We start from the raw sequence: 13,060 nt of genomic DNA on the forward strand, positions 1-13,060 counted from the left end.
GGTGTGTGTGTATGCATGATATGATAAATTTGTTAAGCAAAGGTAAATGGATAGGCTTGCTTGGGCTTAGTGAGCTATGCTCATTGAGCTCATGCGCCGGTCATGGCCTAGGAAATTGGGTCGTGACAATTCAGATGGTACCATTTGAAGCGTTATATGGATGAAAATGCAGGTCACCCATCAGATGGCTAGAGGTGGGAGAAAGGAAACTCTTGGGGCCAGAATTGGTACAGAATGCCATTGAGAAACTATGCATGATTCGACAGAGGATGTTATCAGCACAAAGTAGACAGAAATCATATGCTGATAATAGACGAAGAGACTTGGAGTTTCAAGTTGGAGATCGCATGTTTTTGAAAGTCTCACAATAAAAAGGGTAATGAAGTTTGGCAAGAAAGGAAAATTAAGTCCTCGGTATATAGGGCCCTTCGAGATCTTAGAAAGGGTTGGAGTAGTGGCTTATTGTTTGGCGCTACCACCAGACCTCTCGAATATTCATCTTGTATTCCATGTGTCAATGCTTAGGAAGTATAACCCAGATCCATCTCATGTAATATGATATGAAACCATCCAGTTGCAAGATGATTTAACCTATGAGGAGCAACCAGTGGCTATCCTTGATAAGCAAGTCAAAAAGCTCCGTTCAAAGGAAGTAGCATTAGTGAAAGTGTTATGGCGAAACCACACCAGCGATGAGGTAACGTGGGAAGCCGATGAGGAGATGCGAACAAAGTATCCGCACCTATTTAATACATAAAGGTATGCTACCTTATAGTTCAATTTAAATTCGAGGATTGAATTTCTTTTCGTGGGGGAGAATGTGAGACCTTGATGTTTATAGACTCGTAGCTAAAAGTAGACACGATATCACGGACTAGGGGTAATTTCGTCATTTCCTTAGTGAGCCCCTAAAAGTATGCTTTCAAATAACATTAAGGCCTAAGTAGGCCTAAGGCATAAATGAATGATGAAACTAAGGATAAAATGACGAAGGAAATAGAAATAATGATGATTTCCAAGGTAGGGGCAAAATGGTCATTTTTTCATCTTGGATTGAAATTTTAAGTTTTCATGAACTCGAGTATTTTTAGACTATTATGGACTTTGTCCTAGTGTCAAAAGAGTAAAAAGATTGCACAAAGGATTGAAGGAGAACAAGCCAACTTGTTAAGGGCATTTTCGTAATTTAAGTAGAGTTTGGACAAGCATTACCTATAAATATCATTTTTCTAGCAGCTTCTTCATTTCTCCAGCCGCTTCTTCTTCTTCTCATCCCAAGTCACGTTTCTTTCATCCTCCATGAAAGCTTCTCTTAAAGCTTCCATCACCCTCTCAAGTTAACCTCAAATTTCATGCTTTTTACACATCCTATTATAGGGTCTTTCATACTCTTTTACTCTTTCACCTTAAAAAGAAAAAACCCTCAAAAGTCTTACTCCTATACTTTCTCTCACTAGGTAGGTGTTTTAGAGAGAGCTTCTACAATAACTTGAAAACTCTTAGAAAAAGATTCAATTATAAAGCTACCAAGGTGAGTAGTGAAGTAGAGTTGATTTTTAAGTGTTGAGAATGGCTAGTGATTATGCTTGTGAGTGTTTTGTAGTTAAGGTTATTTATTCATTTTAGAGTGATTAGGATAGTGAAAATAGATAGCCACTTAATGGCAATTGGAAGCTAGTTAGGAGATAGCTTTTAGAATTTATAGTTATGTAAATGCAACGAAGCCCCACCGCCCCATTTGGACCATTAGAGGAAGTTGGAGTTAGGTAGATTTAATAAATACCGGTGAGGGAACTTGCATTTCAAAATTTTTTGGGAAGTGCCTACATGTTTAAATAAATCATTTGAAAGTTTCATTTGTTTTTGCTTTAAAAATATACTTGGGGAACAAGCCCTTGATGAAATGTTTTTATACTGTGAAATATGCAATATGAATAGTTCATGCGTTCTCACATTATATTGATATGTATATTATGCTTTGAATGCTCATTTTGTGTGATAATAAGGACCTAGCTATGTGCGGTGTGGGCGTGCACATGAACTGATGATGACCCAGCTATGTGCGGTGTGGGAGTGCACATGAGTTGATGATGACCCAACTATGTGCGGTGTGGGAGTGCACATGAGCTAATGATGATGATATTGCTTGTGGGTGTAGGGAGTGCACATGAGCTGAGTGTGGCGAGATGATATGCATGATGATGTATGTATATATATATGTTATAGAAAGTTTATGAAAATAATTGTGATTTTGTTGTATGTTGGCATTGTTAATTGCTCCTAAATTGCTTTTCATGTCAACAAGAAAATGGCTTTTTGATGTAATAATACCTCTTTTTTCTAAATTGCTCTGTTTCTCACTACAGCAAGAAACTCTTGGGGTTGGGGGGGGGGGGGGGCGTTACACTGGCATAGTTCTTGCTGCAGCAAGAATGTATTCTTGCTACAGCGAGAAAGTTCCTAAAGCTTCTCGCTGCAGCGAGAAACTCTCAGGTGGTTTCAGAATTCTAGTGCAGTGCTTTCAATTTGACAAAGGTTTTGATTACCTTCCAATCAGAACTGGGCAAAGTGGTAAACATCAAAATTGTAGCCCAACCTCTTTGCTTTCTAATGATCTAAAAATAATGTCAATTGGACTTCTGCAGTGGGAGATATGATTGTAAAACCAAAACATATGCAAACTAAGAATGTCTTTTCGCTGCAACGAGAAAACCCTTTGTTTGTTTGTCTTGCTTTGTCATTGCTGAAATTTTCATTCTATTTAACTTTATGGTTCATCATGGGTTTTGTAACATTAAGGGATTAAACATTCAAAGTTTAAAATGAGGGGTTTTAACAAAAAATTTAGACTAAATTGCATGGTTTATCGTAAGTGCATCATGTTTTCTAAAACATTCCTTATCATTGCTTGTTCCCTTCTTATGTTCACTCATTGAGTTTATACTCACTTTTTTAAATTTCATGTTTTCAGATTCATAGATTGTTGGGACCGAGACTAAGGCGTCCACTTGCATTCACTCTTGGTAGGTGTCATGGCATTCGATAGTCGTACCCTCAACTAAGTCACTCCGCTGGTCGTCAGAAGTCTTTTATATAAGTACATGTACATTAAATGTAAATTGGTAGGAATCACTTTGCTAATGATGCATGTATAGTTTGGAATGATGGTGCTATTATGAGATGGCTATGAATAACCTTATTTTGAGATCATAAAAAAATGTAAATTTTTTGTATCTATGTTGTATTATGAAAATACGTCTAGTTGCAAATTACAAATGGTGGTCTAGTAATGGTGATGAAAAATTGATGGGATAGTGAATGGGATTACGTAAAGAGGCTTGCTTGGGCTTAGTGGGCTATGTCCACTGGGCCCATGCATCAGTCATGGCTCGAAATTTAGGTCGTGACAACTCCATTGTTACATTAACAATGTCTAGAACCCTTTATCAGTTCCATGGACTAACGGTCTAAATATTTTCCTACTAGAGCCTTTTTAGTAGGTTGCATATGACTTTATTTACATACACGTATAGTCCCTTTTTTTTCTCCTTGGAACCATTCCAACTAGACTATGTTGTATGCATCATATGCATATGTCACACTGTGATATGCCATTTGGCCCGCTTAAAATATTTATTGATAATGGGCTCCCACTATATGCAAGATCATTTGTTACATATATATATACATCTCAATGTATGCTTCAAATCATATTGGTTTGGAATAACATAATGGGCTTTATATGTTGAAGAGATATGGACCAAATCATACCAGAATATAAAGTTGCTTTCTTTCTTGAACATTCATCTCTGTGTTTTGTTCTTAAGAAAGTTCCAGTTTCTATGAATCAATATGCAACCTTTTGATCAATTGAACATAATTCATAATTGATCAAATACCATTGCAAGGATAAACATGAAGCATGGATAATTAAATATGACATAATTATTCAAACTTGAAACATATAAGCTTCCATATCCAAATGCTAAAGACAAATGTTTCAGTAGCCATTCCCATGACAATAACATAATTAATGTTTCAAAAACATCTGAATAAATTATCCAACATGTCAAGATAAATAGGAGTGTAACTAGCCAATGTAGCATTGAATGCTTTAGGTAGTCGATCCATGTAGTCACCTCTAATTAGACTCATGCACTTCATCCAATTAGACTTATAACTCATTATAATTGATGCCTTATTGAAGAAGGAAAACCCCTAATCATTTAACATGAATGATATTGTTGCATGATTGGAATCAAGCCTTAACGAATCCTAATTGGCTGCAAGGCTCATCCCAACACCACTACTCTTTCCTTAATGATTCATGAAACAATAAAAAGAGAGCTAATATTAAAAATTTCTGGACGTGTTTAAAAAGCTTCGCATCAACATCCTCTTTGCTGAGGCTTTAGAGCAAATGGCTTCATGTGTAGAATTTCTTAAAGAGATCTTGTCCAAAAAGAAGCGGTTGGGTGAATTTAAGATAGTGGCACTCACAAAGGAATGCAAGACAATCATACAAAACAAGCTTCCTCCAAAGCTTAAGGACCTTGTTAGCTTGACTGTCCCTTGCACCATTGGTGCATTATTTTTTGCTATGGCCTTGATTGATTTGGGAGCAAGTATTAATTTGATGACTTTTTCTATTTACAACAAGTTGGGTTTGAGGAAGATTAAGCCCACTATTGTGATTCTACAATTAATAGATTAAACCTTCACATATCCAAGAGGTATAATGAAAGATGTGCTTATGAAAGTGGATTAATTCATCTTTTTAGTGAATTTCATAATACTCAATATGGAAGAGGATAGAGAGCTTTTTATTTTCCTTGCAAGATCTTTCTTACGCACTGCCATAACACTCATAGATGTGGAGAAGTAAGAGCTTACCTTGGGAGTGCAAGATCAAGTGGTAACATTTAATATTTTAGAGCTCTAAAGTTTATTAACAATCATGATGAGTTTTTTGCAGTTAGTGTGATGGATATGGTCACAAGTGAAGTTTTCAAGGAAAGTCATCCTACCAACCCATTTGAGGCATCATTGGTTATTAAGTCTAAGAAAAGTAATGTGGTTGTCACAGAATGTGTGGAGGTGTTGAATGCCCCATCTCATGTCTTGGGAACACAATTTGAATTGTTGGATTTGTATTCCTATTCATCCTCACTAGTGAAGCCATCTATTAAAAAACCTTCTAAATTGGAACTCAAACCATTACCAAATCATCTAAGGTATGCATATCTTAGTGACTTATCTACTTTTCTTATTATTGTTTCATCTGATCTTACTAACAACCCAGAAGATAGGCTATTGAAAGTTTTGAGAGAGCACAAGAAGGCATTGGGGTGGACAATTACAAACATAAAAGGGATAAGTCCTTCGATATGCATGCATAAAATTTTGTTGGAGGATAATCATAGAGTTACTATAAAACATCAGAAAAGATTGAAACCAATCATGAAAGAGGTGGTGAAGAAAGAGATCATCAAGTGGCTAGATGCAAGCATCATCTATCCTATTACGGATAATACATGGATAAGTTCGGTGCAATGTGTACCAAAGAAAGGTGGGATGATGGTGTTTGCAATGAAAACAATGAGCTTATTCCCACAAGGACAATAGTTGGATGGAGAGTTTTTCATGGATTATCGGAAGCTCTACAAGGCCAGGAGGAAAGATCATTTTCCTTTACAATTTATTGATTAGATGTTGGATAGGCTAGTTGGAAAAAAGTATTATTGTTTCTTGGATAGGTATTCAAGATACAATCAGACTGCAATAACTTTAAAGGATCAAGAAAAAATAACCTTCACTTATCCCTATGGAACTTTCGCTTTTGGGAGGATGCCATTTGGACTTTTTAATGCTCTAGCCACATTCCGACAATGCATGATGGCTATTTTTTTAGATATGGTGGAGAAAACACTAAAGGTTTTTATGGATGACTTGTTTACTTGTGGAGTAATTTTGATGAGTGTCTATTGAATCTTGACAGGCTATTGGAAAGATGTGAAGAAATAAACCTAGTGCTAACTTAAGAGAATTGCCATTTTATGGTACAATAAGGCATCATTCTTTTCACAAGGTTTCGACTAAAGAATTGGAGGTGCACAAAAGAAACATATAGACAATTAATAAGCTTCCACAACCAAGTTTAGTAAAAGTTATTAAGAGTTTCTTTGGACAAGCTAGTTGTTTTGGCGATTCATCAAGGATTTGTTTTAAAATTGCTAAACCTTTGTGTAATCTCTTAGAAAAAGATGTCCCATTTAAATTTCATGATGCATGTCATGCTACATTTATAAAATTAAAAAAAGAAATTGACATCTGTACCTATTATTATTGTAACACCCTATACCCTTGTATAGTAATGAATGTAACCGTCCCGGTAAGACGTTTCGGGACTAGAGGAGATAAGTGAAAAATTTTGAATAAAATAATATTTTATTTAATAAAATAATATTAAAATATTAATTTTTAATCGGATGTTGGAATTAGTCGTGAAGAGGGATTATATGGTCAATCCAAGTGGAGGAGAAGAAGTACGAATGAATGTTGGAGATAAATGACAGAAGTGAGACCCACATGTTTGTATTAAAATTGAGCTAGCGCGGGTGAGTAAATATTTAAGTATTATGTTGATATCGCGTTGAAATACAACTTCGCTATTTTGATTGTATACATATAAAGGAAAAAAGATAGAAAGAAATGAGAATTTTAAAATGTGTCGGAAGGATCAAATTATAAAAGAAGAAAGTTTGAAGGGTTATACGGTAAATAAAGAAAAGTGAAGGGTTATGTGTAATTTTAATATTTGGAGGTTAATGAGGTATTGTTGAATGATATGGTGGCATGAAAAGGGAAAATGTATGTGAAATGATACGTAAATTAAATGGATGGGATAAATAAAGAAAGAGAACTAAGGGGATAAAAAAAAAAGAATGGAGGTGACGGATGGGAATGATACTTTAAAGGTTGGCCATGAGTTTAAAAACATAAATAGATGAGGAAAAGTCAAAAGAAGGCATGGGTTAATGGGCTAGCCGCCCATGTGACCAAATGGAGAGAAGGATAAGATTAAATAATAAAGAATAAAAGAAGTAAAGAAATGAAATGAAGATGGTAGGGGCCGGTTAAATTGGTGAGTAAAGTGAGGAGTGAAAAAGAGATAAAAGAGATGAAAAGGAAAAAGAAAGAAAAGCCAAGTTGGCCATTTGAAGAAGAAAAAGAAAGAGAGAAAGGAAGAATAGCGTGTCGAAGGAGAAGGAAGGGAGAGAAGAAAAAGAAAAAGAAAGAAAAAAAAGAAGAAAAAGAAGGTGATTGGTGGTAAGAGAGAGAAGAGAGGAAGCCAGCTTATGGGAGAGAAACAAAGAGTTGGTGCTGCCGGTTTAAGGAGAAAAAGAAAAGGTTGAGCTGTTACCGATTTAAGGAGGAAAAATGGGCTGAGTTGCTATCGGTTTTGAGAGGAAAGAAGACATAAAGGAAGATGATTTGGCTAAAAAAAGAAAAAAAAGGGAAAAAAGGGGAAGGGGAAGGAGAAGGAGAGAAAAAAGAAAGAGTTGAATTGTGAGGGGGCAAAAAAAAAAGTGGCAGCATAAAAAAGTAAAAAAATAAAATAATATATATCAAGTGGGTTGCAAGATTCAAGAGAAATAAATAAAGATAGTACATTGTGATGGCATGTCAAAGAAAATGAAGAGCGATCAGCAAGAAAGAATTGTAGGATTCACGCATGAATCAATAGTGAAGTAGCGTCACGCTATTGTGAGGTGAGTGGGTGCTAGATTTTAAAATTATTTCCTTATAATATATTATATATGTTACTTTTAATGGTTGATGAAATTGTGGAAAGCATGAGTTGGTAGAAAGCCCTAGGTTGTTTGTGATTGCAATCAAGGATTTTAAATCCATTTTTTTATAATATATATAAATATATATATCTACATGCTTTTTAATACGGGGAAACATACCTTTGACTGGTTTTTCACTTCAAAATCATACCTTGCAAGTTTGTGTGATGTTTAGGCCAATGGCTTTTTGTATTGATTCATGGAATTTGAGGATAAATTAACTATTTCACTTAACACACTGATTTGGTAAATATACCATGCTTTGAGATAGAATATACACAACATTGATTTGTGATTATATTGTTTACAAACTATTATGTTTTGAAAATGCATTAAAAGGGCAATGATTTTTATTTGAACGTGATTGATATTTGATTTAAAAAGGGGGACCTGAAGCCCCGATTCATATTGGGTGGCGTGGGTAGTTCCCACGAGTAGGTAAAGGGGGACCTAAAGCCCCGATTTGTGTATGGTGACATGGGTAGTTCCCACGAGTAGGTAAAGGGGGACCTGAAGCCCCGATTTATGTATGGTGGCATGGGTAGTTCCCACGAGTAGGTAAAGGGGGACTTGAAGCCCCGATTTATATATGGTGGCGTGGGCAGTTTCCCACGAGTAAGTTATGATGTTTGAGAGAGTAAGCCTAAGGGCTATATTAAACTTACCCGAGGATGATGTTCCCTTATGGATTTTTATTTTACTATGCATGGCATTAATACTTGAAAATTTTTATTTATTTAATGGGAAGTGAAATTTATCTATTCATTGGTGATCAATTAATTCACCTTTTTAATTTTGAGAATTTTCATTTTTCACTTGTCATTGAATTTAATGATGATTGGATGTCGAGGTTGAAAGATTTTCTAGTATCTTAAATACAACTATTTTCATACATATTTACTTGGAAATTATTGTTTTTAAGAATTGCAAGGTATAAAAACAAAAATCTCTCGATTTAATGGATTTTGTTTTCTACGCTTACTCTTGGTTTTATAAATATCTCATCTTCATGTTTATTTCCCCTCCTCACCTGCTCACAGGGTCGATGATGATCACTGAGTCTATGAGACTTACACCCCTTTTATTTCCCCTTTTTCAGGCAGGGATCAGCTTAGTGCGTACTCATCGGCGTGTTCAATCTACTGAGAATGGGTAAAGGCATCTCTTAGCCCGCTCCGAGTCACTTCGTTGTCTATGGTCAAGTTACATAAGATTTTTAGATGTTGTGAATTATTGTAATTCATGGATATGTATTGTTAAAAACTTAGTGGTTGACATTTAATTGTTATTATTTAAAAAGAAATATTAGCAGTATGACTATTATTATTAATCACTTATGCACGTGAGAGCATATTTAATAAATGTCTCGAGAATTTCATAGAGGCTTGTTCAGGACTTGGCGGGATCTCCCGGAGGTCACGGATGTTGGTAGCAATCGAGGTTGGGTCGTTACAATTATAGTTCCTAATTGCTCACTCCCATTTAAGCTTATGTGTGATGCCAACAACTATGCTGTAGATGTAGTATTAGGATAGAGAAAGATAATGGTTTTCATTCTATATATTATGCTAGCAAAACTTTGATAATAACTCAAATGCATTATACTACTATTGAAAAGAATTTATAGCTGTTGCGTATGCATTTGACAAGGTTCGTTCATACTTGATTGGCATAAAAGTTATTGTTTATACTGACCACTTTACAATTAAGTATTCGATTGCTAAGAAAGATGCCAACCCAAGATTTATAAGGTCGATTTTGTTGTTACAAGAATTTGATTTGGAAATTAAAGATAGAAACGCTTAGAGAATCAAGTAACAAACCATCAATCTAGGATGGAGAATAACAACAAAGGTAAGGGCTTAACTTTGATCAACGAAACATTTCTTGATGAGCAATCACTATTTGTTCGTCAAAAGAATTTACCATGGTATGCAAACTATGTCAATTATATTGTAAGTAAGCTTTTTCCTTTAAATTTAAATTTTCATCAAAAAAAGAAATTTCTTCATGATGTTAGATTTTATGTGTGGGATGAACCATTTTTGTTTAAGCAATGCGCTGATAGAATGTTAAGAAGGTGCATTCTAGAGGAGCCAGTTGAAAGCATATTGAGGCATTATCATTCTTCGAAAAAATGAAGGCCACTTTGTAGGAGATAAAACGACAGCCCAAGTTCTTTAGTTAGGTTTGTATTGGCCAACAATTTTTAAAGTTGCTCACAATTTTGTTATGCATTGTGATAGGTGTCAAAGAGTGGGGAACCTTTCAAGAAGACATGAGATGTCGCTATCTCAAGGAAAGTGGTATGCCTTGAGACAAACACCTTTTTCTCAGTGGGATTATAGAAGTAATATCCATGTGTTTCATTAAGATATCTTACAAATTTACATTTTTTCTAACCTCACTTCTAGCTTATCAAACATTGTAGGCTTTACATAAACAGTAAATCCCCAAATCCTGGCATAAGACAAGTTGGGCTTTTTCCCACTCCATATCCCATATGGTGTCTTTTCAACTAATTTGGTAGAAGTTGGTTTAGTATGTGAGAAGCAGTTTCTAGAGCATATCCCTAAAAAAATATAAGAAGATTTGCACGACTTATCATGGATCAAACCATGTCCAAGAATGTTCGATTCCTTCTCTTACATACCCCATTATGCTATGGAGTCCCTAGAAGAGTCCATTGTGCAAGAATCCCATTCTCTTTTAGATAATCTTAAAACTCTTGGCTAATATATTCTTCTTTTCGATTAGATTTAAGAGTGAGAATACTCTTCCTAGTTTGTTTCCCAACCTCTGCTTTGTATTCTTTGAACTTTTCAAAGGATTCAGATTTATATTTCATCAAATACACATAATCATAGCAGAATGGTCATTTGTGAAGGTGATGAAGTAGGAGTATCCTCCTCTAGCACTAGCATTCATAAGACCACATATATCCGAATGTACTAGTCTTAACAACACCTTTACTTGTTCACCCTTCTTGGTGAAAGGGGACTTGGTTATCTTACTAAGGAGACAACACTCACATGTTCCATAAGAATTATAATCAAATGGATCGATATAACCTTGTTTGTATAACTTAGGTAAGCGAGTGTCATTGATATGTCTAAGCCTACAGTGCCAAATATAAGAAAGCATAGGAGCATCTTTCTTTACTTTCTTGACTTCTATGTTGGATGTGGATCTTTTAGGATTAAGAATGTGTCCTTGCCCTATAATGCATCTGTCCCTTGGATAAAGGAGAACAATTACCTTTTATGCTAAATTCAGAATCATAATATAGTGCCAAATATGCTACATAGTAATAGTCTTGTAATTCTAAGATCAATCCAGAAGGTAAAGGTCTTGAAGTTGTCCTTATAGCCAAAGTAGCAACCTTTGCTCTATTTCCTACTCTTAGGACGACTTTTCCCTTTGATAATCTTTTACACATTTCTTGCATCTTCATGTCATTACATAAATGTGACCCACATCTAGTATCTAATACCCATGTTGATGGATCAATGGTAGACAGATTTACTTCAATCATATATATTGTCAAAGGTGAAACTTCTACAATTTTCTCATTCTTTGACCTTGTCGAAAAGGCAAAAATATCTTCCTTAAGGGTATCTATTCTTAATAAATATTTGAGAACGTTTCTCAACTTGATATACTAGTCCAAACATTTTGGCTTAGATTTAATGATGGCATTAAGTATGCCAGGCATAGTGATGTTTATTCGCATTCTAACAACCTAGACATTTAAGAACGTTTTATGAGTAATTATGCATTATAATCAATTAAGACTAGATAGTAAATCTTAAATTTATTGCTTCCACTATTTTCTTCAAGATGATTGTCATGACCAGAAACCTCCCTCGGGCCCATGACAACCATCGCGACGTCCCGATTGACACTCATTACCGGGAATGCCAATCGGAACCCCGCAAGGCTTACGTATCAGGTTCTTGCCTTTCCTGTGAGCAATCGTTGTTAAACATTCCATTTTAAACAATTACCAGTCATTTCCGGCTCAAGTAAATCAAAAGACAAAAATTATTTTATTTTATTTTAATTTTTTTAAAAAGATTTATAGACAAATATTACTATTCAAAATATTGATTAAAATATAGCATTTTTATAAAAAACAATATTTATGGAAACACGTGTAAGTAATCTTTTGTAACGTGGAAGTAAAATAAATTCATACATACAATAATTTACAAAGTTATAATGTACAATAATAATTACAATGACAAGTAGCCCATAAATACACCAAGTGTTGGTGATAGTAATCTACTGTCTGTGCGATAGAATCCTTGACAAAATCGGGTTTCTACAAGCTACCACAAGCCTGAAATATTTGGAAAAGAGGTGGGTGAGATTTTGCAATCCCAATGAGTAAACAGACATTATTATAAATATCTAAGGGCGAGTAAAATGGAGGTAAATTTAAACAACAAATCACAAACCATTTCATATGGTTTTCAATTTATTTCTTAAACCATAAAATATTTGTAATTTACCAAAACAGTTGTTAAGGATTATGACTTTTATTAGAAACAGGGCTCAAGCCAAAAACTAGTCCTCGGGATACCTTGGCTGAGGCATCTAACCGAGTCCACCAAGGTTGTTAAGATATTTATATGTTAAACACATGTTAGTTTTGAAAACAAGTCGTTCCTTGGCGTTGGCCGAGTTACACATTGACGTGGGGGTTCGACGTGAAGTGAGCTCTAACACTACCCCGGGAGTTACCCTCCTCGCCTCTACAACCGGAGTAACTATGCAACCGAGTTTGCCATACCCCTCTAATAGGCAATCCACGGAAACCCGTCACCATAGTGACTAAGCCCACCAATTTTAATAAAATTTCGACAGTATAATGTGGCTTTTATTTATTTACCCAGCCTGCATAGTAAAAGACAGCTTATATAAATTCCCAATGCAATTTTAAAAAATAGCCACATATACTCATATATCATAAGCCATTCATAGGAAAATATATTTTCAAGACAATTGGCAGCCTCCAATTACTCAATTTCATGATCAAAAGTTTCTTATTTCAGATAATCAACACAATATATTTATTTGTTACATTTATTTCTAAAACATCAAAAGTCCCATTTTAATCTCATTTTCATTTCATAAAATACATAAAGAGCATTTAAAAATAAACTCTAGATAATTTACAATAATAATAGGTTTACTCACAGTTT

This window comes from Theobroma cacao, chromosome 4, assembly GCF_000208745.1.
Source record: "Theobroma cacao cultivar B97-61/B2 chromosome 4, Criollo_cocoa_genome_V2, whole genome shotgun sequence".
NCBI classification, from domain to species: Eukaryota; Viridiplantae; Streptophyta; class Magnoliopsida; order Malvales; family Malvaceae; genus Theobroma; species Theobroma cacao.